This window comes from Lontra canadensis, unplaced genomic scaffold (genome assembly GCF_010015895.1).
Source record: "Lontra canadensis isolate GAN:19392208 unplaced genomic scaffold, GSC_riverotter_1.0 scaffold17, whole genome shotgun sequence".
Taxonomy (NCBI): Eukaryota; Metazoa; Chordata; class Mammalia; order Carnivora; family Mustelidae; genus Lontra; species Lontra canadensis.
In genome coordinates, this window is record NW_022631011.1 from 12,361,259 (window position 1) to 12,387,871 (window position 26,613).

The following is a 26,613-nucleotide window of genomic DNA, read 5'->3' on the forward strand; positions in this document are numbered from 1 at the left end:
TAAATATCCCAAGCAAATTTCAAATTGTTATTTTTTTGTTGGAATATATACTGGAAATCAGTTCTTCCTAAGAGATTGTTTATAATTTTTAGAGATTGATAATCCCCAAGTCAAACTCTTTAGAGTTGTGTTTTGAAAGTTGTTTAGATACTTAAAAGCACTCAAAGTGTTATATGTCATTTAATGGCAAATATTAGAACTTTTTGCTTGGAAATTTCTCAAACATTCAAGCAGAGTCCTCAAATCAAAGAAACCAATGTTCTAAAAATTCCTACAAATTAAGTACTTAACATTTTTTATATCTCCTAATTTTTTATATCTCCTGTCAGAAATTCTTAGCCCTTAATCCCTATCATCAGACTATTTTTTTAAAAGATTTTATTTATTTATTTGACACAGAGAGAGATCACAAGTAGGCAGAGAGGCAGGCAGAGAGAGAGGGAGAGAGAGAAGCAGGCTCCCTGCTGAGCAGGGAGCCTGATGTGGGGCTCGATCCCAGGACCCTGAGATCATGACCTGAGCCAAAGGCAGAGGCTTAACCCACTGAACCACTCAGGTGCCCCTATCATCAGACTATTTAATTAATAGATTATTTAAGGTTATAAAATATTTATTATACTATGTAATAGTCAGGAAACATAGATGTGTATGCATCTTCTAATTAAAATATAAAATGAAGAATCATAATTTTAGTGCATTTCATAGTATAATAGTATACCAATCCATTACAGAATATTTTTTAAGTGGAAAACTCATTTGCATGCTGAAATCCTTGTTAGTATCACAAATAAGAAAAGCCATGCATTTTAGTCTTTATTTACTTATAATTTTTTGCATTTCAGTCTTTAAAAAAAGAGAACACTCATTTTTTAAAAAGATTTATTTATTTATTTATTTGACAGACATCACAAATAGAGAGGCAGGCAGAGAGAGAGAGGAGGAAGCAGGCTCCCTGCTGAGCAGAGAGCCCAATGTGGGTCTCGATCCCAGGACCCTAGGTTCATGACCTGAGCCAAAGGCAGAGGCTTTAACCCACTGAGCCACCCAGGCACCCCTGAAAACTCATTTTTTTGATGAAACTATTGGGTATTCAATTTCAGAATGTTTGGTATTTAAAATTTGAGCTCTGAATTTTAGAATGCATTGTGACATCATTTTAACATCAGTGGGATGTAGGGAAAATGCATTTAACTGAAAGAGTAATAGAAGCCAGCTTATATGAAGATTACTAAACTGCTATTGGCTTTTAGTTGATGATTTAACTTTCAAATAAAATTAATAAATACCAAGTGTCAAAGATACATAGTCAAATGGAATTATGAGATATTGCTGATATTTGAGAAAATAAATTAAATTATGTGTGTGTGTTCTCTTTCAAGCACCTGACCTCCCTTCTAACATTTCTTACAATTGCACTAAAGTAGGTTTCTGAACTAATTTCTTTTTTTTATTTTGTTACCTTAGTCACCATAAAATACTTCATTAGTGTTTGATGCAGTCTTCCAAGATTCATTGTTCATGTACAACATTCAGTGCTCCATGCAATACTTGCCCTCCTTAATACCCACCACCAAGCTCACCTATCCCTCCACCCCCTACCCCTCTAAAATCCTCATATTGTTTCTCAGAGTCCACAGTCTCTCATGGTTCGTCTCCCCCTCTCTTTTGCCCCAATTCACTTTTCCTTTCCTCCTCCTAATGTCCTCCATGCTATTTCTTATGTTCCACAAGTAACTGAAACCATGTGATAATTGACTTTCTCTGCTTGACTTATTTCACTCAGCATAGTCTCCTCTGGTTCCATCCATGTTGATGCAGAAGTTGGGTATTCATCCTTTCTGATGGCTGAATAATATTCCATTGGAATATTCCAATGGAATTCCAATGGAATATTCTATTCCACATCTTCTTTATCCATTTATCTGTTGAAGGGCATCTCGGCTCTTTCCCCAGTTTGGTTATTGTGGCCATTGCTGCCATGAACATTGGGGTACATATGGCCCTTCTTTTCACTGCATCTGTATCTTTGGGGTTAATACCCAGTAGTGCAATTGCCAGGTCATAGGACGGCTCTATTTTTAATTTTCTGAGGAATCTCCACACTGTTTTCCAAAGTGGCTGCACCAATTTGCATTCCACCAACAGTGTAAGAGGGTTCCCCTTTCTCCACATCAGCTCCAACACTTGTTGTTTCCTGCCTCGTTAATGTTTGCCATTCTAACTGGTGTAAGGTGGTATCTCAATGTGGTTTGACTTGAATTTTCCTGATGCCCAAAAATGATGAACACTTTTTCATGTGTCTGCTAGCCATTTGTAGGTCTTCATTGGAAAGGTGTCTGTTCATGTCTTCTACCCATTTTCTGACATGATTATCAGTTTTTTGGGTGTTGAATTTGAGAAGTTCTTTATAGATCTTGGATATCAGCCCTTTGTCTGTAGTGTCGTTTGTGACACAGGATTGCAGACTGGATAAAAAGACAGGACCCATCCATATGCTGTCTACAAGAGAGGCATTTTGAACCTAAAGATACACCCAGACTGAAAGTGAAAGGATGAAGAGCCATCTTTCATGCCAGCAGGCCTCAAAGGAAAGCTGGGGTAGCGATTCTCATATCAGATAAATTAGATTTTAAGTTAAAGACTGTAGTCAGAGATACAGAAGGGCATTACCTCATTCTTAAAAGGTCTATCCACCAGGAAGATCTAACAATTATAAATATTTATGCCCTCGACATAGGAGCAGCCAACTACATAACACAATTGTTAATCAAAATAAAGAGCTTAACAAGCCACTCTCAGCAACAGACAGATCATCTGAGCAGAAAATCAACAAAGAAACAAGAGCTTTGAATGATACATTGGACCAGATGGACCTCATAGATATACACAGAACATTCTACCCTAAAACAACAGAATACTCATTCTTCTGGAGTGCACATGGAACTTTGTCCAGAATCGACCACATACTAGGTCACAAATCAGGTCTCAACCAATACCAAAAGACCAAGATTATTCCCTACATATTCTCAGGCCACAATGCTTTGAAACTAGAACTCAATCACAAGAAAAAGTTTAGAAGGAATTCCAATACTTGGAAGCTAAAGACCATTCTGCTCAATAATGTTTGGATCAACCAGGAAATCAAAGAACTTAACTCATGGAAACCAATGAGGATGAAGACATAAAACCTATGGGATACGGCAATGGCGGTCCTAAGGGGAAATATATAGCCATCCAAGCCTCGTTCAAAAAAATTGAAAAATCCCAAATACACAAACTCTTTTTACACCTTAAAAAACTGGAGAATCAACAACAAATTAAGTCAACCCCATGCACAAGAAGGGAAAATATTAAAAATAGAGCAGAGATCAATGAGTTAGAAACTAGGGATACAGTAGGACACATCTAAGCCAATTTCTACTAAGATTGTACTCCTTTCTGTTCTTGAGAATGTAATTATATCCTTATTTGAATAACTCTTATTATTCAAGTTAATTGTCTGATTTACTGAGTTGGTTCAATAAAACCAAATAACTTTCCACGTAAATTGTGTTATCTAGTACATGAGTAAATATTGTATGTTTTAATTTTTTTAGCATAAAACAAGATGTTTATAAATTAAATACATACTAAAAATGTCATAGGGAATAAAAGTTACAATTTTAGAAAATTTTATGCTTTAGGATAATCATAGTAGGATGCTTTGCGTAAATCATCTAGAATATGGTTGGAAGATTTTTAAGACTTAAATGATCATTTTCAGTTCTAGGGAAATCAATGATACATAGTGAAAACTACAGAAATTTATATATGATACATTATATCATGATTGATAATACTATTGAATTATATTTCACATTTCACAAGTAAAATATTTATATTACATCTATTATTAATAATAACACCTATTTGTTTTGCATTTTATAATTTCAAAGACCAATTTTCATAATAATAATCTGGGAATATGGATATTTCATAATTTGGAATGCATGCTAATACACCAGAATAAAATATACCCTAGCACGTGATCCTCAAGAACAGTTCTTCCTTATGAATGATTAGATGTCAGACCCCATAATTTCACTGACACTACTTCAGATGAACTTATGAATGGAGGTTATAAGACTTTTTTATGATATTGTAAGTGGAAAGAGGGAAAGGACATGTGTTGTGGGGCTATATATAGTCTCTACAATACAATGAGTATAACCATAATAATATTTATGTAAGGTGTTGATGACAATTCTATGTTGTAGCCTTTGTTTCTCTTTATCCCTTGACCTTCCTCATTAAAATTTCAATGAATAAGAGAAGTTGGCAAAGGAAACTCTTTAGTCCAGTGTTCCCTGCTTTACTTTTCTTGGACTCATTTGATCCTTTATTAATGCTCATCTTGCACCAGTGAAAGAGTAAATATATTGCTGATGGTACTCTGTAAGTTGTACTTCATATGAAGGTCTTTATATCATAATAATTAATTCCTTATAAACATAAGAACCATTTAGCCATGCCAGTCACTATATGGCAAGGAAGAAAAAAAATAGCAGTTTCCAACTATGTAAATAGAATTTATTATTTTCTGTACATTAGTTTAATCCTGGTAAAAGCTCTTTTGTAGAATTGCTACAATGTATTGCTTTTAAGTAGCAAGACAGTCTCACCTTGAGAGAAAATAATTGAGCTTTAGTGTAACATTCAGTGGTACACTATTGATATAACTATATATTAATTAAGTACTATCTAACTAACATAATAAAGTACTATCTAATGTCTGGAAACAATAATATTTCTTTACATTTTTGTTGTCTTGGTTTATAGGCTGGTTTTCTGACATGGCTCACTTAAAATATGTGAAAGCTCAGACTTGAAAGAGATGACTTTTCTAGTGTCCAATAATACTACACATGTAAGAACAAAGGTCTCCATTCAGTTCTTTATTTTAACAGCCAATCTTATTTTCTTTTAAAGCACAATTTTTTTTAAAGGTTTTATTTATTTATTTGTTTGTTTGACAGAGAGAGAGAGAGCAAGCACAAGCAGGGTGAGTGGTAGAGGGAGAGGAAGAAGGTTCCTGACTCAGCCCCAATGTGGGGCTTGATCCCAGGACCCTGGGATCATGACCTGAGCCCATGGCAAACACTTATTAAACACCTGAGCCACCCAGATGCTCCTAAATCATAATTTCTGTTTTCAATTAGAGATCACCAAATTTTGATATAAATAGTTCCACATGTGGTATTATGAAACATACATTTTGTGGGTAAGGTATACTGCCAATGGGAGAAAAAAATGTAAGATAGTTAATTGGTAAAGTTGAGGGCACTGAGTAACAGGATGATAAAGATCAAAAATGCCATTTAACTTATTTTGGGAGAGCAAACTATTTGCTCAGTGCTTACCCCTGTGAGGGAGGCATTACCCTGAAACTTTGGCATATGGTTTTACACTGCTGATAACGTCAAGGTTGCTGTCTTTTCAGATTGATTTCTCTAAGGTCTGATCATCTCTGTTGGGCCAAATCAAGATACAACTATGGCTTTTCTTCTCTGTTCATTTTATTTGGGGTAAATTATTCATCTTTTGCCTATGTCTTACCCAGCAATACAGTGTTTGAGGAATGAGTGAGAAGGTAAAAACTTACCAAACGTGAATGACCTCTTCAGGGGTAGGGATCGAATACTGATATAAAAGACGATATAGCATCAACAAGTAACTTCTCTTTGTAATTTCATGATGTTGGTTGACTGATGAGTGGTGTTTTGCATGACAAATTTTATGATGACTAACCAATTCTGTAAATTGGCAGTCTTTTTGGCTTGTGATTTACATTCACTTCACATAGTCCAAACATTTCATTCTGGATACAGTTAATTTTTCATATGAATTTGCACTGTTGTTTTCTACTTGCTGCTAACCAAGTCAAAATGACTTCTTTCTATGATAGAATGTTGATATATTTTCCATCCACCTGCCTCTTTTAATTTTGATATGTGAAAATGTATATACCTATATATTGCATGGATATATAAAAATGAATATTTGAGTATATTATGACCCTTTTTAAAAACATTAGCTCTTCCCTTTCACACATTCTCAAACTTAATTAAATTTGTCTCTTGGACATTTTGAACATTTCAAATGAGGAACGGAATGGAAATAACAGGTATTACTGCTCCAGCATATTACATATATCTGAAGAGAGGATGCTGTTTATATCTCTGGTTAATTTCTACTATTCTAGCAGAACTTTACTAGAAGGCTTCTTTAGGAAAAAACTCATGCTTGTTGAGTTTCTGCGATGTCTCCTTCTTGCCCCTCAGGTGAGGCTCATGTATTTGACTGGGAATTAAGGTCCATCACAGAGTGCCGTATTTTTATACCTCTCTAAAGTATTTAGCTCTTATCTTTCATTGTCTATCTTTTAGGAGACTTCTACAGCTGTTTATCTTTTGTTCCTTCAAATGAATCTTCATGTTACTTACTATCATTCTAGGCTTCGATAATGCTATTTCTTATTTTAATTCTTATTCTTCTTTTGACTAGTATCCTTACTTCCTTTTTTCCATGTCCCTGCTTTATTTTTTGTCCTATTCTGATAAATCAAATGTCTTTTCTGGTATATATCTTTCTAAATAATACATAATTGGTTCCTTTGGTAATTGAAGCAAGAGTTAATTTCTAATAATGTAGCTAGAGGAGTTGAAGCAACTATGATAAGCAATATTAACTCTCTAGTAATTGTTCACTTTCTAAATACTGTAAGATACAATAGTTTAAATATTTAAGGCCTAAATATTTACCTAATGAATTTATAATATTGCTGGTTAAAAGTAGCACATTATATATAAATAAAATAAACTGTTGATGTTAAAACAAACTGACTATACTTTTTTTCCCTTCATTTATGCATAGTTTTTATGAGTTACTATTCTGCCAGTGTAGACCTGATGAAAATAACAAATCTGTTCTCCCTCAACCAACCCAATAGTGTGACTCCAGCAGACCAAGGACATGTGCTTTGAAAGAATATGTTTAGCCAGACTGCGGGTTGACCTTCTTGAGGGAACATTTTAATGTCCTGGTCACCGTTCCATAAGGTCACCTTGTGCATATGGCATTCTTCCGAAGAGCACTTGAGCTGTCTCTGCTTAAAATCACTGCAATAAACAGTATAAGAGACTGATATGCTCTTCTTTCTCCATACAGCTAGGTTTGTAGGATTAGAATGTTAATGATAACACCTCATTAAATTTTTGTTATTCACCATATCTTGAAGAACACCATTAAGATAATTTATTATCTTAATAATAATGTTATTACTAAAATTGTGTGAAAGATTAATGTTTATTTATTCAACACTAATTCAGCACATCTTTCAAACATTTATTATGGGTTACTGACTAAGGTAAACACATGTGAATACTCCCAGTTCTTAATTATATTCTCTCTGAAATTTTTATATCTTATCATTGACTGCTGCATGATAGTATAAAACTGTTTTTGTCTTATAACACACCACAGGATTTCTTTCTGTATGAAGCTCAGACCACTTAAGCATGTCAGCCCTGTATATTCCTTTAAGTTAACTTGACATTCTATTTTCTGAAGAAAAAATACCGACTGAGAAATAAATACTTTTGCAACTTGGAATAGTCATACTGCAAGGCGGAATGTGATGTCTTTCCATCTACATAGCACCTTTATTCTGAAGAGATCAAGGTGTTTCATACACATTTATCTCATTTCCACCCAGATTTTCTTTCTGCACTAATTGCTAAAACCCAGAGAAGTAAAATTTCTTGTCTTGGGTCATGTAGTCATCTTCCTTAGCCACTGACTATATACCTTCTTTATGTCCTGGTTGTCCATACAGTGTGGCTCATGAGTATGCCCAGTTTCCTCCTAAAATAATGAATCAGGCCAACCAGCAAATATTGTGCATCTCCTGTTGTTAGACATTTTTCTAGGTACTTGTGATAAATCAACAAACCAAACAGAAAAGAGAAAAGACCTTCTCTTGTCCTCCTGGCAGTTATATTTTAATGGGAGGAAGGGGACAGAGTGGGGGACACAGACAATATCATGATGAGAGGAAAAAAACAAAGGCAAAATAAAGTAGGAAAAAGTTAGACAGTGAGGTAGGAACACATAAATAGGTTAATACAATTCTTGCGGAAATAACTTATGTTCCCAGTTATGTACAACAATGTCAATAAAAATTGGTTCAGAACTGAAAATTAAAAGCAGGGTTGTTTGGGAGGCTTTTGCATGCTCAGATTGAGGAGACTTGAATTTGTTAACACAATTTAGTAAACATTTCTTAGAACCATTCTGTACAAAGTACTGTTGTGGTTGTTTTGAGTACAAGGGTTGATCTAGTGTGGATTCTGCTCTCAAGCTGCTCAGAGTCTGAAGGACAAGATATGCTGGTTATCTGTCTCTGTATAAAAATACCACTTCAGAGTGTAGCTGTTTAAAACAGTAAACACTCTATTATCTTGTGATTTATTGGGTTGACAGCTTAGCTGGTTGTGCTTCTGCTTCTCCTGATGTTGGCCAGGAATGCAGTGGTCTGAGGGCTTGATTGTCCTGGAGCATCAGAGGGGGCTCATTCCCGTGGTTGATGCCGTGGTGGGGGAGGCTGGAAGGCCCATTTCAGGTAGGACATTGGGTCACTGGGACAGCTGGCCCTGCTTCTCTTACTCTGTGTGCAGGGCCCTTCACTTCTCAAGTAGTTCTGCACAGGGTTTCTCCACATGGTTCTTCCAACGGTAACAAGACTTCTCAGTTGGCTCAAGAGTCCGTAAGCAGCAAAGGGAGAAGGTGACAGACCTTCTTACGTGTTTGGTCCAAAACTTATACAAGTTTCCTTTCTCTGCCTACTACTGGTTAAAGTGATTCAGGGAGAGTCTTTGACAAGGGCTAAACTGTGAGATTCAAAGATCATCTGGTACCATTTTTGGAGACAAACAGTTTCAGGAGACAGTGCTTACGGTATGTGCAGGGTACTGTGGAAACACTGACGAAGGGCATTTGCCAATCTAGAGACATTCAAGCAAGGCTTCCAAGAACAAGAGAATGCTGAGCTGGATCTTACAGGAAAATTCCGAATTAGCCAGTGAATGAAGAACAGGATATGCCAGCCTGAGAGAGAGAGAGTATGTGTGTGTGAGAAAGTGAGCAAGAGAGAGAGAGCCCGAGATATTACAAGACATGGTGTCAAAGGAGAGGATGATGTGTTCTGAGAATTTCCAGTTATTCGATATGAGAATAGAGTACAGCCTTTTTTGGTAAATACTGAAGATAGCAAAAGAGGAAGACAGCTTTGACCCAGGGGTATTCATAAAATAAGGACAGAACTGAATCTCAGAAAGTTGCTGTGAAGATTAAATTATATCAAATATCCAGTATATATATATATATATATATATATATATATATATATATATATGTTGTCAATATATTAGATAACACTTTTTTAAAGATTTATAATTATTATTTTTTATTGCGTTATCTTAGTCACCATACAGTGCATCATTTTTTAAAAAAGATTTTATTTAACAGAGAGAGAGAGATCACAAGTAGGCAGAGAGGCAGGCAGTGAGAGAGGAGGAAGCAAGCTCCCTGCTGAGCAGAGAGCCTGATGTGGGGCTCGAGCCCAGGACCCTGAGATCATGACCTGAGCCAAAGGCAGAGGCTTAACCCACTGAGCCACCCAGGCACCCCCATCAATAGTTTTTGATGTAGTGTTCCATGATTCCTTGTTTGCATATAACAACTTGTTTTGGCATGATGAGGGTTTGAAATTCACCCGGAAGCCAAGTATTCTGAAAGAATCATTTTGCTATATGCAATTTACAACAGGCAATATCGTATATTTCATTATTCTTATTATTTATAAAATGTATGCTAGATATCCTTTATATCAGTGAAATTTATAATATATGCTCACTTTTTTGGAGAACTGGTTGTTAAATATTTACCAGCACGTCAAAAGTATTAAATTGTTCTCCCATTTCATATATGTTCTGAACACCCTTTCTCTACATTTCATGCATTTAACTCAATGTTTCCACCTGGGTATTTTCTACTCATCTATATTCCATTTCACTAATCCTCTCTGCTTTTCTCTCCAACTATTATCAACAATAAAGGCTTTCTTAAATGCCTAATTTTAGTGTTCTCATATTTAAAATTGTTGAATTTCCTTTTGATTCTCTTTTGTAAATTCCAGCTCTGGTGAAATTCCCCCCTCTTGCTCCACTTAATGTAATAGCCACAGTAATTTTAAAATTTACTCTGATAACTCCAGTTACTGGTTGTCTCTTTCTATTGTCTGTCTTTCCATAAAATGTTTTTCCTCTCAATCCTGTAGCTTGGTAGGCCTTATATATATATATTTTTTTATCATTATAGATATAGTCTCTGAACAATAATGGTCGGTCTTGGGATTGTTGTCTGTCTCAGGGAGTTTCCCTTATCTCTTTGTAATCAGATAAGGCAGCACAGATCATTTCAATCAAATCAAGGATTGAATTGATTTGATGCTGGGTCTCAGGTCTTATAATAAGCTTCCTTAACCCCATCTATTTTACATCAGCTGAAGGCTGTAACCTTCCAGAAGTTCTAAGGATAGCCTGGATTGTTTACAAAAAACCCTGCCCGCTGCGTGGTCCTTGGCCTTTCAGTCCAGAGCAGGACTAAAGCAAACACTGCTATATTTTTTGTCCGTTTGCTTATTTAGAGGTTTTTTGCATATCTTCTTGGCCTTTTGCTCTGTACAACTTAGAGATAGGCAAAAGTCTGAAGACCAAAACCACAAGTTGTGATTTCATTTCCATGCTGCTACCCTTTCTCCGGAATCTTGACTACCCACAGTCTGGCTACCTTTTTCAGTGTGAAATCCATTTTATTTTCTTTACAGCATTATGAGATTTCCAAAAGTTCTGCTGTCTTTTCTGCCTCTTAACAATGTATGCTCATAGCCTTGGTCTGTCTCTCCACATGAACACCAGCATTTGCCTGGAGTAAGAAAAGCTGCTTAAAGAACGTTGTTGGTTCACAGTTCTCTGATTTCCTTCTCTTAGGGATCTTGGGCTCTCAATCCTGGTTGCCTGCTAGCTGTCTGATATCTTCAAACGGATTTCAGGCATATATTTTTTTAAAATTAGCTTTTCTGGCTATTCTCAGTGATAGCATTGGCGTGTTCAAATCTCTTCCATTCTGGTTGCAGGTACATGCTCTTTTGATGATTTCATATGCCTGTAACAGGACAGAATTCTCTCCTAGATCCTCTCATAATATCCTGTGCATAATTTTCTGATAATTATCACTCTGTTGTGGTAAAGACTTGTGTATTTGTCTGTCTCTACTGGGCTGGACCATAAACTTGTAGAAGGCAGACTGTCTCACTTTTCTTTGAATTCCTAGTATCTGATATATCATTGCACTGAATAAGTGATCATTTAATAAATAATTTAAAAGTGGGTATGGGTATATATCTGTAGATTTCTGGACTGATCAGGATGTCAGTTATCTGACAGAATATTTCAGAATTTGTTTTCCTCCCTCTGTGTGTGTGTGTGTGTGTGTGTGTGTGTGTATAAACATTTTAAATATTTTATTTATTTATTTGACACACACAGAGAGAGCAAAAGCAGGGGATCTGCAGACAGAGGGAGAGGGAGAAGCAGATTCCTAGCTAAACAGGGGAGCCCAATATGGGGCTCGATCCCAGAACCCCAAGATCATGACCCCCGCAGAAGGCAGATGCTTAACCCAATGAGCCACCCAGGCACTCCTATAATTATGTTTCTTCAGTTATGTTTTACCTTAGGAACATAAGTAAGAAGAAAATTACTTTTTAAAGTAAGGGGTAATTACTTTTGTAGATCAACGATATGTTATTTCAGTTGCTAGAATGACATATTTTTAATTGACCATGAAATTTTTGAACATTGTAAACCCATAATAGTTAATAAATGTATATTTCTCTTTTGACTTATTTTAGTATTGTTAGATGTTATTTATTCACTTTGTTGTGGTAGGTATTAAAATCAAAGAGATGATGTGAAAATACTCCTGAATACACAAACAAGAACTTTTCTGTATATATTTTTGAATATTTTTGTCTTAGTTGGAATTTGACCGCTCCTTCTATGACGTCTTCCCAGATTACTTAGGGAAGAGTTAGTCAATCCCTTTTGTAGCTGCCCATGGTCCTTTGTTGCTCTTTTATGGCTTTTACCAATTTACATTATGTATATCTGTTTAACATTAGAATTTTGACCGTGTTTCCACCAACCTTCCTGTTTCTTAAGCTTGTCTCATTTTCCTCACAAGCAATTACAATCTATTTATATACTCACATTTTCCACCCTAACACACACACACACACACACACACACACACACACACACACAGCATGAGTAACTTTGAGAGTAGACATTTCTCTCTGTTTGGTTTACTGTTGTATCTCCAGCACCTAGAACAGTGCCTGGGACACAGAGTATGTGTTGAATTGTGAACTCAGAGAGAACAGAGACCATGATCTAAGTCTTAGTACCCTGGCGTCTAGCATAATTTTTACTAAAGCAGGTGTTAAATGCTTTTGTAATAAGTGATAACTCATTCTCTTGTAAAACTAAAGGGATTATAGTGCTTGTGTTCAGATAATTCTACTTACTGTAATCTGTAGCTATTGTTCAGCAAATAGTTCTTAGATAATTAGTATGCAAGAGGGCTATGTATTAAAAACCTACGCCATTCCTCGAATATATATTTATTTACTTAATGAAATTTATAAACCCATAATAATTATATATACAGATTTCCTATTTCTCTTCTGTTATGTTTTAGAATCCTCAGACATGATTCACTTTTCTTTATAAGATATTGAAATCATATAGGTGATATGAAAAATACTTTTGCCCATTTACTGAGTACATATCCTATAGCAGATATTGTGTTAGGAGTAGGAGGAACAAAATGAGCAATATTTAGTGCCTGTCTTCAAAATCCTAAATAATACCTAACATTTACATCATATTTTATGTATGCTAGACACTGTTATGAGAACATTGTATATATTTATTCTTTGAATTCTTATGGGAATTCCATGATAGAAGTACTGTTATTTTCCCCATTTTGAAAGTGAGAAACTGAGGCACAGACAGATTAGCAATGCACTTTGTCATTAGAATCTGTGCTCAGTGTCCAGCGAAAGTCTAGAGACCATACCTAAGCCTTTCTACCAAAGGTAGCCTCTTAGAAAAAATGATTCTTGACCCACGCTTTGCTCCTCTTGCCAAGGACTTCAGTATCTCAGTCTCTTTCCTCAGAACTGCTTTGGGGTTCATCTTTGGAGCTGGTTTTGAGAAAAATACTCTTTCTGCTACTCTCACTATCTCTGTTTCCCTAAGACAAATTTATTATGGTGGTTTAACAGACATACTGATTATTACGTTGAAAAATAGAAGCTCAAAAGTAATACATAGGAGACAATAAAAAAGCTCATAAATTTCTAACAGGAGGGATTTCTGGCATTCATATTATTTTAGTTGTTTGTAACTTGCAAAATTCGAATTTAAGTTGTGACACTCTAGCATGGCCTACTTCAATGCTTTTTTAAAAATACTAATAATATCAGTTTTTTTTAGAGGGAAGGGGAAGTAGAAAATATATAATATGATTGATCTCCAGGTAGTTAGTTTAAAGGAATAGCAGATGGTAAACATTAGCTATTAGAGCAGGAAATTATTTCTTCAACATATTTTTTTAGCTAAGAGATTCTTTGAAAATGAGTAATTCTGGTTGGTTGATTTTGAAAGTAAACCATATGTTGTTTACATGTTTTGGCATTTATCCAGTTTCCCTGAAGATGAAAGTGAAAATGGGGGGGAAAAAAAAGCCTTTTACTAATTAGATAATAATGAACATAATGAAAACAGGTGCCATAACTTTTGGAATTATGAGAATGTATCTTCAGAACATGCTCTGGGAATAGGATCATGAGGGGAAAGTGTTCTGTATATGCCCACGATGTAAGCACATATGTGTCTGGAGGTATAGACCAAGGCACACATTAAACAAATTTAACTGCTAGTTTTTACTATGAGAAATAAAAAAACACAAATCAAAAGGAGTTTCAAAATGCCCTGCTCATTTTACGTGAGTCACTCAATGTAAATGCATGTATAATTTGTGATCTTGACATTCTAGTTAATATCTTAAAGCTTTTCCCACACATTTGAGTGAGAAACAAGACGTAAATCAAGAAAGCCTGATGATTATCCTAGAAGGCCAGTACGACACTGAATCCCTCTAACCTGTAGAACCCCTTGCTTCTGAGCCCCAGCAACACCCAGGAAGTCATATTCTCCTCCACAGTTGGAGATGCACATGATACTGCTTCAGCCACAAAGGACAGCAATTGCACAGCCTAGGATGGGGGAAGGGTGCCGTGTAAGAGCGGCTCCTGGCGGAAAGGATTGAGAAATGGAAGAGGTACTGGGGAAATCAAGAGGAGCAGAAAAGACAGTTTGGATGAGTCCATGGGTAAAAGCGTCTCTCATGGTGGGAAAAGACACTGAACGTCTCATCTGCTGCTGAGAAGGGAAAACTTTCCCTGCTCTGTGTCTTTCCCTTCTAACAGACTAGATGGACATGTTTGAATTCACAGGAATGCCTTCTGAAGAAAAATGAATATCCCAAATAGTACAAAGTTAGGACTATTAAAATGCTTGATCAACTTTTAAAAATACACGATAACGTACGTGTTAATTATTTTCCAAAAAATATAACTGCCGTGTTTGAAAATAATATGAAAAATCTGCTCCTATACAATATGACCCATCACTAGCTCTCTTCTGTGGTTGCGAAGGCACTTAAATTCTACTGGTGATTATTTTTCTAAATGATTAACGCTTATTGTGATTATTCTCCAGCTAATATATGTATGCAAAATGTAGCTGCAAGGATTTGCTTTTGTTAGCATATCCCCTCCCCCACCCTGAAACCTCAAGGCTCCAGACGTTGATGCTGGAGAGAGAAAATGGATGTGTGTGTGTGTGTGTGTGTGTGTGTGTGTGTGTGTGTGTCTGTATCCAACCTTCAAGTTGATACATTGGTGATGATATACAAACAAACGCAAAAAAGATAAAGCTTTCCCCTTGATAATGCCCTTCTCAACACATCAATATCATTTTCGAAAAACTTCACAGTAAGCAGAATGCTTTACATTTAAGTGAGGCTGTGTTTTAAAACAGCTATACAAAGCAGTTACAACTGGAAATTTAATATAACTGAGAATGGCACTTTTATTAAATAACTCTGTGATCTTCCAGCCATGTTCTTAATCAGTGATCTCCCTGTAGCAAAATGCATAGATAATCAACAACTCATTCTGTCAGTAAACTTGTTGGGGGATTAAATCCTAAAGGAAGGAGCCCATAGCCCTGGAGGAAAACTGAGTACACGTTTCCCTGAGTCTTTGAAGGCTCATCTCGGTAGTCCCACTGCTAGAATGTGCTCTGTTGTCATAGCAACACCATCTCCTGCTTCATACAGGAAAGATTAGCTCTTACTGTGCAGAGGAGAGAATTTAGGGGAAGTCAGACTAATCCCTGGGTGCACTTGGAGAGAAAGGTTGGACCTTGCCTGAGGGATGCTGCGTCTGCAATGATAGAATTGGCTGCCACAGACACTGGTATTTAAGTTGAAGAGCAGAATTCACAGTAAGTGTCAGCTTCTCCAGAGTAGAATATTGATGAATGAGGTTTGTCTAAGTCTTGTTGAAGACTGTCCCATGCAGCAGTGGAATGACAGCAGGAGACTCTGATAAGACTGCCAATGTTTTCCTACTTTAGGTGGCATTTGAAGGGTTGACCACATCAGAAACTTGAGGAAAAATGTTAGGTGCTTTTGAAACATCCATCTAAAATCCTGGGAGCATGTCTAAATTAGATAAGCAAAAAAAAAAAAAAAAAAAAATTCTATGTTTTTGGCATTTAATTTTTTTACCCTAGATTTTTGTGTACTTGAATTGAAAATTCCATAGAGAGAAAGAAAAGAAAAAACTCATGAAAAAATTTATTCTTTCTAAGCAAGTGTGTTTCTTTAACACCAAAAGTAATATGTTTTCATTTTAGGATTACACATGTTTGTTTTCAATTATGTATACGGTTTTTGAAAAATCCTTTTAGAAGCATAAAAGTGGTATAGTTCTTTTAAGGTAGTTAGAATATGATGGGAAAAAAAGGTATTCTTTGGGGAAGATTAATTTATTTAGGTCTTCTCTTTGGTGCTATTGCTTCAACTTGTCAGCATAAAGTATGTTCAATGTGTAAATCTTTCAGGATTTTCTGTTGCTTGTCTAAAACGGATTTTAATCTAGGGAGCTATGTGGGTTTATTTTGTTTTTTTTCCCTATTTGTTTGTATGGGCACAGTTCTTTCTATAATTACTCAGTAGTGCATGGATTTTACTTTAAGAACTGGGAAACCTTGTTATGGGTTTGAAGTGTTTGATATTGGTATCTTTTGTTGAGATATCTACTCACTGAAAAACTTAATTACTTCAAAGTACACTTTAATCCATATCCAAAAATAAAAAGAATATTCCAAGAATATGTAGATTTTATGTACTATATTACTTATGTGTAAACTGTGGTTTTGAAGATCAGTGTATATTACCCTGAAAGGGTGTGTATGTATGTATACATATATACATATATATATATATTTTTTGAAGTATTCCTGGTGAAAATTATATCATGCTGCATTCATCATCATTTTTTTTATTGCTTTGATCACAGCCGTGTATTTACAATGTGTATTTGAAAACTGGGTTTTAGTTCCTATGTACAAAATCTCAGGCTACTAATATACTACCACACTACAATGAACATTGCAGTCTATGCTAAATAGAGCCAATATCATATAAAATAGTTGTTATTTGAAGATTACTCCTTTAATTTACCAAAATGAAAGAGATTTGGGTGTGAATGCAGATTACACATAGACTCCTTTTCTCTAAAACTTAATGTTAGAAGAGACCATCGGTCTTAGACCTGAAGGAGCGATTATATTAAATGGCTACATGAAATGATTCTCTTTATATGTTAGGAAATATACACAAAACCATAAGGGTCACAACTGGCTGAATAGCATTCAAGTTATAACTATGCAGAAGCCTGATGCTTTTAAGAAAATGGAGACAAAGCAGAAAGTCAGGGAGCCTCTTTCAGTAAATGATTGCAAATTATTACAACAACCTCTTTTCTATCAGTAGTTCAGGATAGAGCCCTTAGAAATCACAAACATAAAGAGGCAAATCTGCTATTTCTCCCCAGACTTACCCCCTTCCCCTCTGAAAACAAACTGGAGTAACTTATTTCTCTTCATTTATCGACTTTGGGCAAACATGGGGAAGCCAATGACCCTCTTCCAAAAGGAGAGAAACTTCAAGTTCACTATATGATGCCAGACTCAAAATTAGTACAACAGAACTGGGGAAAGAGAAGGATGGCTAGGTAAAAATGAGCCACGCTGATTGAGATCACAGAACAAAGCATATACCCAGATAACTGAATAATAATTGGAAGCTAAGGCAGAAAGGATTTAGCCCATTCACTACCCTAACCAAAGTTTTTCAAGAGGTGGTCCTAACCAGTTTTTTAAAAAAACAATCATATCATATTACTAAGAGTTTTCCATTTTCTGTCTTCTGGGCTCATTTCTTTTGTAAAACAGTAATGATTGAACTGGAGCCAAATGCTGTGAGCTGATGACTTGTGCGGGTTTATTAGGTCCCTGAGGCAGTTTGATTTGGGCTCCCGCTATGTCAGGGTCTTGCTTGGTGAGGACCAGGTCATACTCCAAAGCCCAATTATCCCTTGAAAGCCATTGCTTCAGGAACCTTCGAAGGGGCAAGATGTTCTATTCATGAACTGGCCTTAGAGGTTTGGAATGTTTTTTGGAAAGTCCAGAATTCGGTTTAAGAATAAAAATCTTTGGGACGCCAAGGTCTTGAGTTTGGTAAGTGATCTGGAAATGGTCTGAGCCTTTACAAGGGAAGCCAGAGTACAGAAAAGAGGAGGAGGAAGCAGTGGCACAGGAAGATCACAATAGAAGCTTCTACTAGGGAATAATACTCACAAACACACACACGGGAGGCATTAATGCATGATTTTATAATAGTCAGTTATCATGTGTACTAAGGATTGCTTCTAAGACAACCCAGTATGGTTGATGGTTGACATATATGTTAGAGTACATATTGAAGATAAAAATATTTAGCACAAAAGATAATACTGTGATATGAATGCTTTTTGCTTTTAAAAATCAAATTAAGATTCAGTTTTGCCTATATTAGTTTTGATTCTATGACATGTTGTTGGGTTAGAGAACAGTAATACAGCAAGGATTCCTCCTCTCTTTTTTAGATTTTGGGACTTATGTTCATGTTAAAACTTCCTTATATTCTTTAAGTTTGACTTTATACTGTTTCAGGACAAATATGTAAGATGCTAAATTTATCTGTCTTCTTAGGATTACATGTAAGCAAATGTGTAGCATCATGTATGGGAAGATGGCTGGAACCGTTGTTGAAACTGGGTTATATGTAGAAAGGCCAGAATGTTAGTTGGGGCTATGTATTTTTGGTGAGAGACACTTTTGAAGGCAGATGGGGGCCAGTGGGCATTTCTGAGCCAGGCATGAGAAACGGAGCAGGGTTTTGTGAAAATGTATCCTACAAATGTGAAGAGGATAAACAGATGGTACAGGAAGGGTTAAGAGGAGGCTGTTAGGACTGAGAACCTAAACTAACATAGAAAAACTAAGAATTAAAGGTGGGGAATAGACACAAAAGCAATCACAGCCATATTCTCTAAGGAATTTCCCGTGTTAATTTATTCAACCAAGATTTTATGTGGCCACTGCCAAGATGGTTGCTAAGAATTACAAAGCAAAATGCATATGTTCAGACATTAATAAAAATACTGGTGGGAAAGACCAAGAGATAGAAAATCAAAATATTTTGTGGGGGCGCCTGGGTGGCTCAGTGGGTTGGAGCCTCTGCCTTCGGCTTGGGTCATGGTCCCGGGGTCCGGGATCAAGCCCTGCATGGGACTCTCTGCTCGGCGGGGAGCCTGCCTCCTCCTCTCTCTCTGCCTGCCTTTCTGCCTATTTGTGATCTGTGTCTGTCAAATAAATGAATAAAATAGTTTAAAAAATATTTTGTGGTAAGAAGTGTGCTAAAACAAGCACAGGGGATAGACTTGGCCCATGACTGGCAAGTGTTAAAGAACTTTCAGACTTGGAAACCCATTGGAATCCCATTGGGTGTCATTACTAGACAGAAGGAAAGTCTATTGGAAGAGGGCGTTTGTGAGCAGATGTGAGGAGAGAACTGACAGTAATGGAGACAGCGATGAATTTGATTTTGGGCATCCTGTTTGATCTTTAAGCCTTAAAAAACAAATACTGCATTTAATTATAAGACTTAACTTACCCATAATTTGTTTATTTGAGAGAGAGAGAGAGCAGGGGCAGTGGCAGAGAGAGAAGGGGAGAGAGAATCTTTTTTTTTTTTTTTTAAGATTTTTATTTATTTTATTTATATCCCCGGGGAGAGAGAATCTTAAGCACGCTCCACACTCAGTACAGCAAAGTCGGATACAGGGCTTGATCTCATGTCCCTGAGATCATGATCTGAACCTAAATCAAGAGTTGGACCCTTAACTGACTGAGCTACCCAGGAACCCCATGATGTATTATATTTTAGAAGGTCATGTTAGTGCACAGAATTTCATAGCATCTTTTGCATTTGTTTTACTACTCTATTCTATTTCCTCTTTGATATTTGTATATAGCAATTAGAGTATGCAAAACCTTGGTATGTGTTTTCATTTTGAAGTTCAACCATTTAGTATGATCCCAAAAAGTTTATCTTTCATTACAGGGGTCTGACAGTCTAAAATTTAATAATTTTTATCTTTCCATTCTTCTCTTGGCATTAAAATCAGATTAAAAATAAGTTTGATAAAAAGGAAAAAAGAATATATTCAGCTGAACTTTTGAGAAAACCACTTTTGGTAGAACTTACCCAATGAGCTAGGGTCAGGAGTATTTTGTCATCTTTTTTATCTGGATAATGGCATCATTTTCCATCACCATAGTTGTGAAGTGATGATAATTATAGTAATTACAAGAACAACCTCAACAATTAAGAATTTTTGGCACTTTACAGTTTATAATTGTTGGGGAAATAAAAACAACCCTGTCCCCGAAAAGACCCTTCTGTACCTGTATAGAAGAAAGAGAGAAAACACAATTCATCATAGTGTAGGGATGTATGGTGACATCAAAGTGACTACAAGGTCTGTACAGAATCACACACGTATTTATACAGTAAAGTAGAATGAAGAACAATGACAACTCCTCTATATTCTTGAGAGAAAAATAGATGCACCTGATTGTCTCCTATTTCTCTTGTGACGGAAAGCTAATTCTGAACTAATTCTGGAGGCTTGCATTTACTGTTTGAAGGGTCAGAAGTCCTAACCTTGCACTTGAAAATCAAAATGGTGATCCGGCTATACCTGACTATTTTCAAGAAAACCCCATAAAGGGGATGGTAGGGAAGCAGCTGCCTGTCCCCTCAAAGAAAAATCCATCCACTTATCCTTACACGACGCACCTTTTTCTACACATTATCTCATTTAATTATCACAATACTGTCAGACACATATAATTACCATTGTGTCCCAATTTTATGAATAAGGAAACTGATGCTTGGAAAGGTCAGGGAATATTTTTAAAGTCCCAGAACTAACAGCAGGAGATTATCCACCTCTCTTTATCTCACATTCTCATTTCTTAAATGAGGCATTGGAGAAACTCATTTTTGGATGTTCCATGGAGAGGTAATGATAAAGAAACAATCATTTTTATTGTTCTTGCCTTAGGTATGTAAGAACACCTATGCCCCATATTATAAATATGCAGGCCATTGGATACAGTCTGGTCCAATTTTTCTGTGTAATAACCATTTCACGAAATTGTTTGGGGAATTAAAAGAGATAAGTGATGCAAATAAACTTGCACTGTACCAGATGCTTAACAACTGAGAACAGTCACAGAAACTTATTCCACTCCAGGAAGAGGAAAATAATGAAGGCAATTGGAGCTTTATTTTTTATTTTTTAAGATTTTATTTATTTAATTTAGAGAGACAGCAAGAGTTAGAGAGAGGAGAGAGAGCAGGGGGAGGAACAGGGGGAGGAACAGACTGATGATGTGGGGGAGCCTGATGTGGGGTTCAGTCTCACAACTCTGACATCATGACCCGAGCTGAAATCAAAGAGTTGGGTACTGAATCGACTGAGGCACCCAGGTGCCCCTGCAATTGGAACTTTAGTAAAAAGAATGCTGTCCTAGGGACGCCTGGGTAGCTCAGTGGGTTAAGCCTCTGCCTTCGGCTCAGGTCATGATCTCAGGGTCCTGGGATGGAGCCCTGCATCTGGCTCTCTGCTCATCAGGGAGCCTACTTCCCCCTCCCCCTCTGCCTGTGTCTCTGCCTACTTGTGATCTCTCTCTCTCTGCCAAATAAATAAATAAATACATCTTAAAAAAAAAAAAAAGAATGCTGTCCTGATAGAAAATTATTCATCCATCCATCTGTTCATTTCTTTATTCGTCATTCATTCAACAAGCATTTAAAACCCTTAGGTGAAATCAGAGAGGGAGACAAACCATAAGAGACTCTAGGGAACAAACTGAGGGTTGCTGGAGGGGAGGGCGATGGGTGGTCAGGGTAGCTGGGTGACAGGCATTCAGGAGGGCACGTGATGTAATGAGCAACAGGTGTTACATGCAACTGATGAGTCCCTGAACTCTACTTCTGAAACCAGTAATAAACTACATGTTAATTAATTGAATTTAAATAAAATAAAATACATAATAAACCCTTTCCCTGGGCCTCCTTCTGCATAAACACACTGTAGGAAAATGAAGAAAATCAGAAGCTACCCCTCCCTGCAAAGATAATGCTAAACTCATCCTTGTTATGGATCGGATATGGAGTTAAATACTCTGCAGTCATTAACTCACTTGATCATATCAATTATCCTGTGATGTAAATGCTATCCCTGCCCCTGTTGTTTCTAGGGGGAAGCTAAAGTTCAGAGACTGTGTCCAAACCACCTGACTTACAAGTGACAGACCTGGGTTTGAATCTATGTTTCTCTAGCCACAACACCCATTCTCTCAACCACACTGTTACTCCTGTTGCACATGTGTGAAAGTGCTATGAGGAGCGTTAGCATGGGATACCGAGCTGTCACAAAGAAAAAGGGAGACAGGTGGGGTGGATAGGTGGGAAAGCCTTAGCAGTTACGATTTTCCTTTAGCAGATATAATTTCTCTGTATAATAACTATTTCATAGAACTGTTTTGGGAATGAAGGGAGGTAACCAGAAAAAATTTACAGGGCACCAGGTGCTAATACGTGTTAGCAACCTCTTACTGTCTCAACTAGCAGGTTAAGTCTCAGTCACTGCTTAGACTTCGTCTCCCTTTCTTTCTCTTTCTTATGTACTTTGATGGTTTGTTTCATAGACAATCTGCGACTGTAGATGCTACCTCTCCTTCACTTTGCCTAACAGTTTGGGAGGTGATTAGATGTTCACAAACTTTCCTAGCATTTTACCTCCCGTGTGTATCCATTAGGGTTTATAACAACTGGGATAGGCAATGGTGGACCTATTCCTCTAAACACCATCATGTTTTCTGTCTGAATGACTTATTTTGTTGTTGTTGTTGTTGCTTTGTGTTTTGTTTTTGTTTGTTTGTTTGTTTAGAGAAAGGGGCTTGGTGGGAGGAATGTCTTAAGAGTTTTTCATGTTTGCAAGTAAGGATGCCATTACTGGCTAGGGAGCTTGTCTCTTTCTGCATGCGGTCTTCATTCACAGGTTTTACTGAATGTGTAGTAGAGAAGGGTAAGATAATTAGCAACAGAAGAAGGAAAGGAAAGCGTTTATAACCAGGTCTTCAGAGGAGTAAATGGCTCAATATCTGAGTCAAAACATCAAAATATACTAAAGGATATTGCAGCTTTGTAACCTGTAGAAAAAAGGTTTTCACACATGGGTCCTGAATGCCTGCATATGTATTATATGGTCAGCCTTTTAAATCACATGTAGAAATTCATGCACTAGAAAACTCTCTGAAGGCTATTACTTTATCTGTGACGGAATCACTTATATCTTATACTTTTTTGTAAAAACTAACAATATGATTATAAAGTTTAGCCCTGTATAATAAATATTAAGAACAGCAATTACATAACGATATGGCGACTACAATGATTTGTGGAACAAACCTAAGGTAGATTTTAATAAGAAAATGAAAAATTAACTTTTTCACTGCTTGTACCTTCCAACCTTATCTAATAATGGCCATACCAATTAGTTAAAAAAAAGGGGGGGGGAAGGAAGAAAGAAAAAAAAAAGAAAGAAAATCACATATAACACTTCTCTAATGCTTGAAAGGAAGCTTAGAAATTTGGAAAATCCCAGAAGCCATGACTTTATTAGAGAATGCTACACGTGTGTATCTTTGCTCTAGAAATTGCTTTAAGCGAGTAGGGAATTTAAGGGTGATAACCAAGTTTTCTTTTTTTTTTTTTTCTTCTGTAGCTAATAAGGTCCTGAGGGATGACTCTACCCATATCAGAAAGGAGACATGTGCTTCTCTTAACTCCTGCCAAATAGAGGATATCAGGGATCTTCTTAACCTTTACTTCTTTCCTCTGGTTGCCATTCTACGCAGTAGGGAGTGGGGGACAAGAAAAGGCCCAAGAATGTGATTTTTCTTTTCTGCTCACTTTTTTTATTACAAATTTTCACAGCATTTTTCTCAAGTTCTTTTAAGATTTCTTTAGAGCTTAAAATTATAACCTGTTAATTTAGCATTGTTTCTTCTCAACATCAAGTCTTATCAAGGCTTGGCTTTTCTCAGTGGCCTATCCTCTCTTAAAACAAATATCATAGTTTTTAACTGGTCAAGAGGAAAAGCTATATGGGGACTAACACAATATTATTAGTAACTTTCTCATTTTAAATACCTTAAGCATTTCTTTCTTTTTTTTTTTTTTTTTTTAAAGAAATAGTCTGTTGCAAGCAAATTATGTGTTATTGGACCTGTGGTGTAAAATTTAGTTTATAATCTGGCAAATATTTACTTTATGCTTTTTTCCCTCCAAAAATATCTTTGGTTATCAGATAAAATTATGTTCAGTGTGGTATGTGACCTTTGCCAACTTAATGTGTTCTTTGCACTCATTGCCAACCTTGTAGAGACAAGTGAATTTCTTACTGGTTTTACCAGACCAGGGGAAAAGTTCAGTAGGGTAATTAAAATATAAAATATACTTCTGACCAAATGTACTTGAACAAGTTTGGCTCAGAACTACCTCAAATTCTGGGTTATATCACTGTCACAGTGTATGTTTCACATGGGTCCTGTTTGTTATTTATCTACCCCAGGAGACCCCAGTTAGAAATACAAGGAGATTCCATTAACTGATACAATGTGCTCATTTGTCTTTTCCCTGCAGCATAAGGAAGTGGGAAGCTCACAAATTTGGCATAACACATATTTCCCTTGGAATCTCAGCCCTGTACCTCCCTGTAGTTCCCTCATCTATCTACTAAAGGGCTAAGAACCTGCCTTGCGTATTACTTTATTTCAAAGTTCAGTGGATAAAGTAATAAAATGTATTAATAAAATATTACACATTTGTTTTAAATATATATTCATGTTTAAAACATTTAGACTTCCTAGAATCACTTCCATCACCAATATATTATTAATAAAGTATTACATATTCATTTAAATACATATTCATGAGAAAGATTTTTAAAAGTACAGAAATGTACAAAGAAGGAAGGATCCCCTATTTCCTTCTGGCAGTCTGCTGTACTCTCAATAGATCATGACTGTTAACAGTTTGTTTTGTACTTTTGTCCAGAAAAGATAGATAAATGATAGCTTGTTCAACAGATATCCTTTAAAAAAATGGTCACCAAGATTTTGAATATAGGTTTCATTTTTATCATTTTGAATCGGTTGTTGGGAAGGACATTTTGCCAATGATTTGCTGAAGTCGTCATAGTTATTACTTTTTTTTTTTTCTTACTTGTTGTTTTCTCCTAGCCAATACCACAAAAAGGCATAACAATTTACAGACTAAAAGAAAAGTAGAATGGGATTGACCACACACTTATCTTTTGGGAACCATTGATTATTTGCGGCAGGGTCTCTTCTGGAATGACAATTAAATACACCTCTTAACATTATAAATACAGTAATGGATGCTAAGCCAAATTAAAGACTAGCTCTCAGAATATTGGTCTGTAAATGTCTGCAGAACTGAAATGTATAAATTAGAGATTCACTGGCATCTGCTAGCCAAAAGTGAAAACGAAAAAAGTGCTTACAGCTCGCTATTTAATGCTGCATGTCCAATTTGATTGCAGGAAAAAAAGAGCCACTGAGGCCTATGGGAAAAAACAGTGGCCTGGGAGTGGAGCGAACTGAGTCCCTTTCTGTTCTGCTACTCAGGAAGGGACCATCCCCCGAGGAGCCTGTCTTTTGTCCTTAGTGTAGCCATTTAAAAATCAGGGTCAGATTCACCACCCTGTTAACTTCTCAGAATTGGCAATAAAATCGGGGGAAAACCCAGAGAGATCAAGTTCCAGGAACTCATAATCTAACTTTAATTTATTGCTGAACTGTTAATGTTCTGATGGCTGGATTCGACAGCCTACAAATTTTTAATGAGTTTCTACCAGGTCAGGCTTTTCAAGGAGTGGTTAGTGGATGGCACAACGGTTACTGGTCCATGACAAGATAAGTGTACAATAACAGCAATTTTATGTCAGAAGAATTTAATAATAAATAAATGGGCTTGTATTTTGTATGTTCTGTTACCAGCAGTATTTGTTTTCACAAACTATTTATCTATGACAGAGTGGAAATGAAAAGATCGATTCTTCATCACAAATTCTTTGAAAAGCATCATCCTTGGGAATTGGAGCTGTACTGGATTAATCAAAGAGCAAAAATTGACCTAATCCCTATTCTCTCTGAGCTGGAGGTCCTGGGAGAGACCCAGATATTAATCAAATAACCATATCTAAGTGATTTAAGTGCTTCTTCTCAACCAGTTTCCTCCTCGCTCCTGTTTTCTCTCCCCCTTCTTTCCTTCCCCTCTCCTGTCTTCCCCCACTTCACCCTTGTACCCCTCATCCCCCTCTCCCTTCCTCTGCTGTGACTCACTCTTCCTCCTGTTCCCCTTAATCTTTCATTTGTTTTTACCTACTCTGCTTATTTATCTGAGAAATTTTATCAGTCTACACAATAGAATAAATAATTACCTTGATTTTATTTTATTTTTTATTTTAATTTTAAAGATTTGATTTATTTATTTGACAGAGAGAAAGGGAATACAAGCAGGGGGAGTGGGGGAGGGAGAAGCAGGCTCTCTGCTGAGCAGGAAGCCTAGGGCAGGACTCAATCCCAAGACCCTGGGACCATGACCTGAACCAAA

General features: G+C 36.5%; 1 protein-coding gene across 7 annotated transcripts in view; it reads left to right on the top strand.

Annotated features, from left to right (window-relative positions):
* NOL4 (nucleolar protein 4) overlaps positions 1-26,613 on the top strand; it is a 390,701-nt gene that overhangs the window by 153,593 nt on the left and 210,495 nt on the right. The window contains exon 1 of one of the 7 annotated variants that reach the window (XM_032859659.1): positions 15,611-15,734. The exons of the other annotated variants lie outside the window; for them this stretch is intronic. The gene's annotated coding sequence lies outside the window, so the exon portion shown is untranslated. Of the gene's footprint in view, positions 1-15,610; positions 15,735-26,613 lie in introns of those variants that run through there. 7 annotated transcript variants of the gene reach the window in all.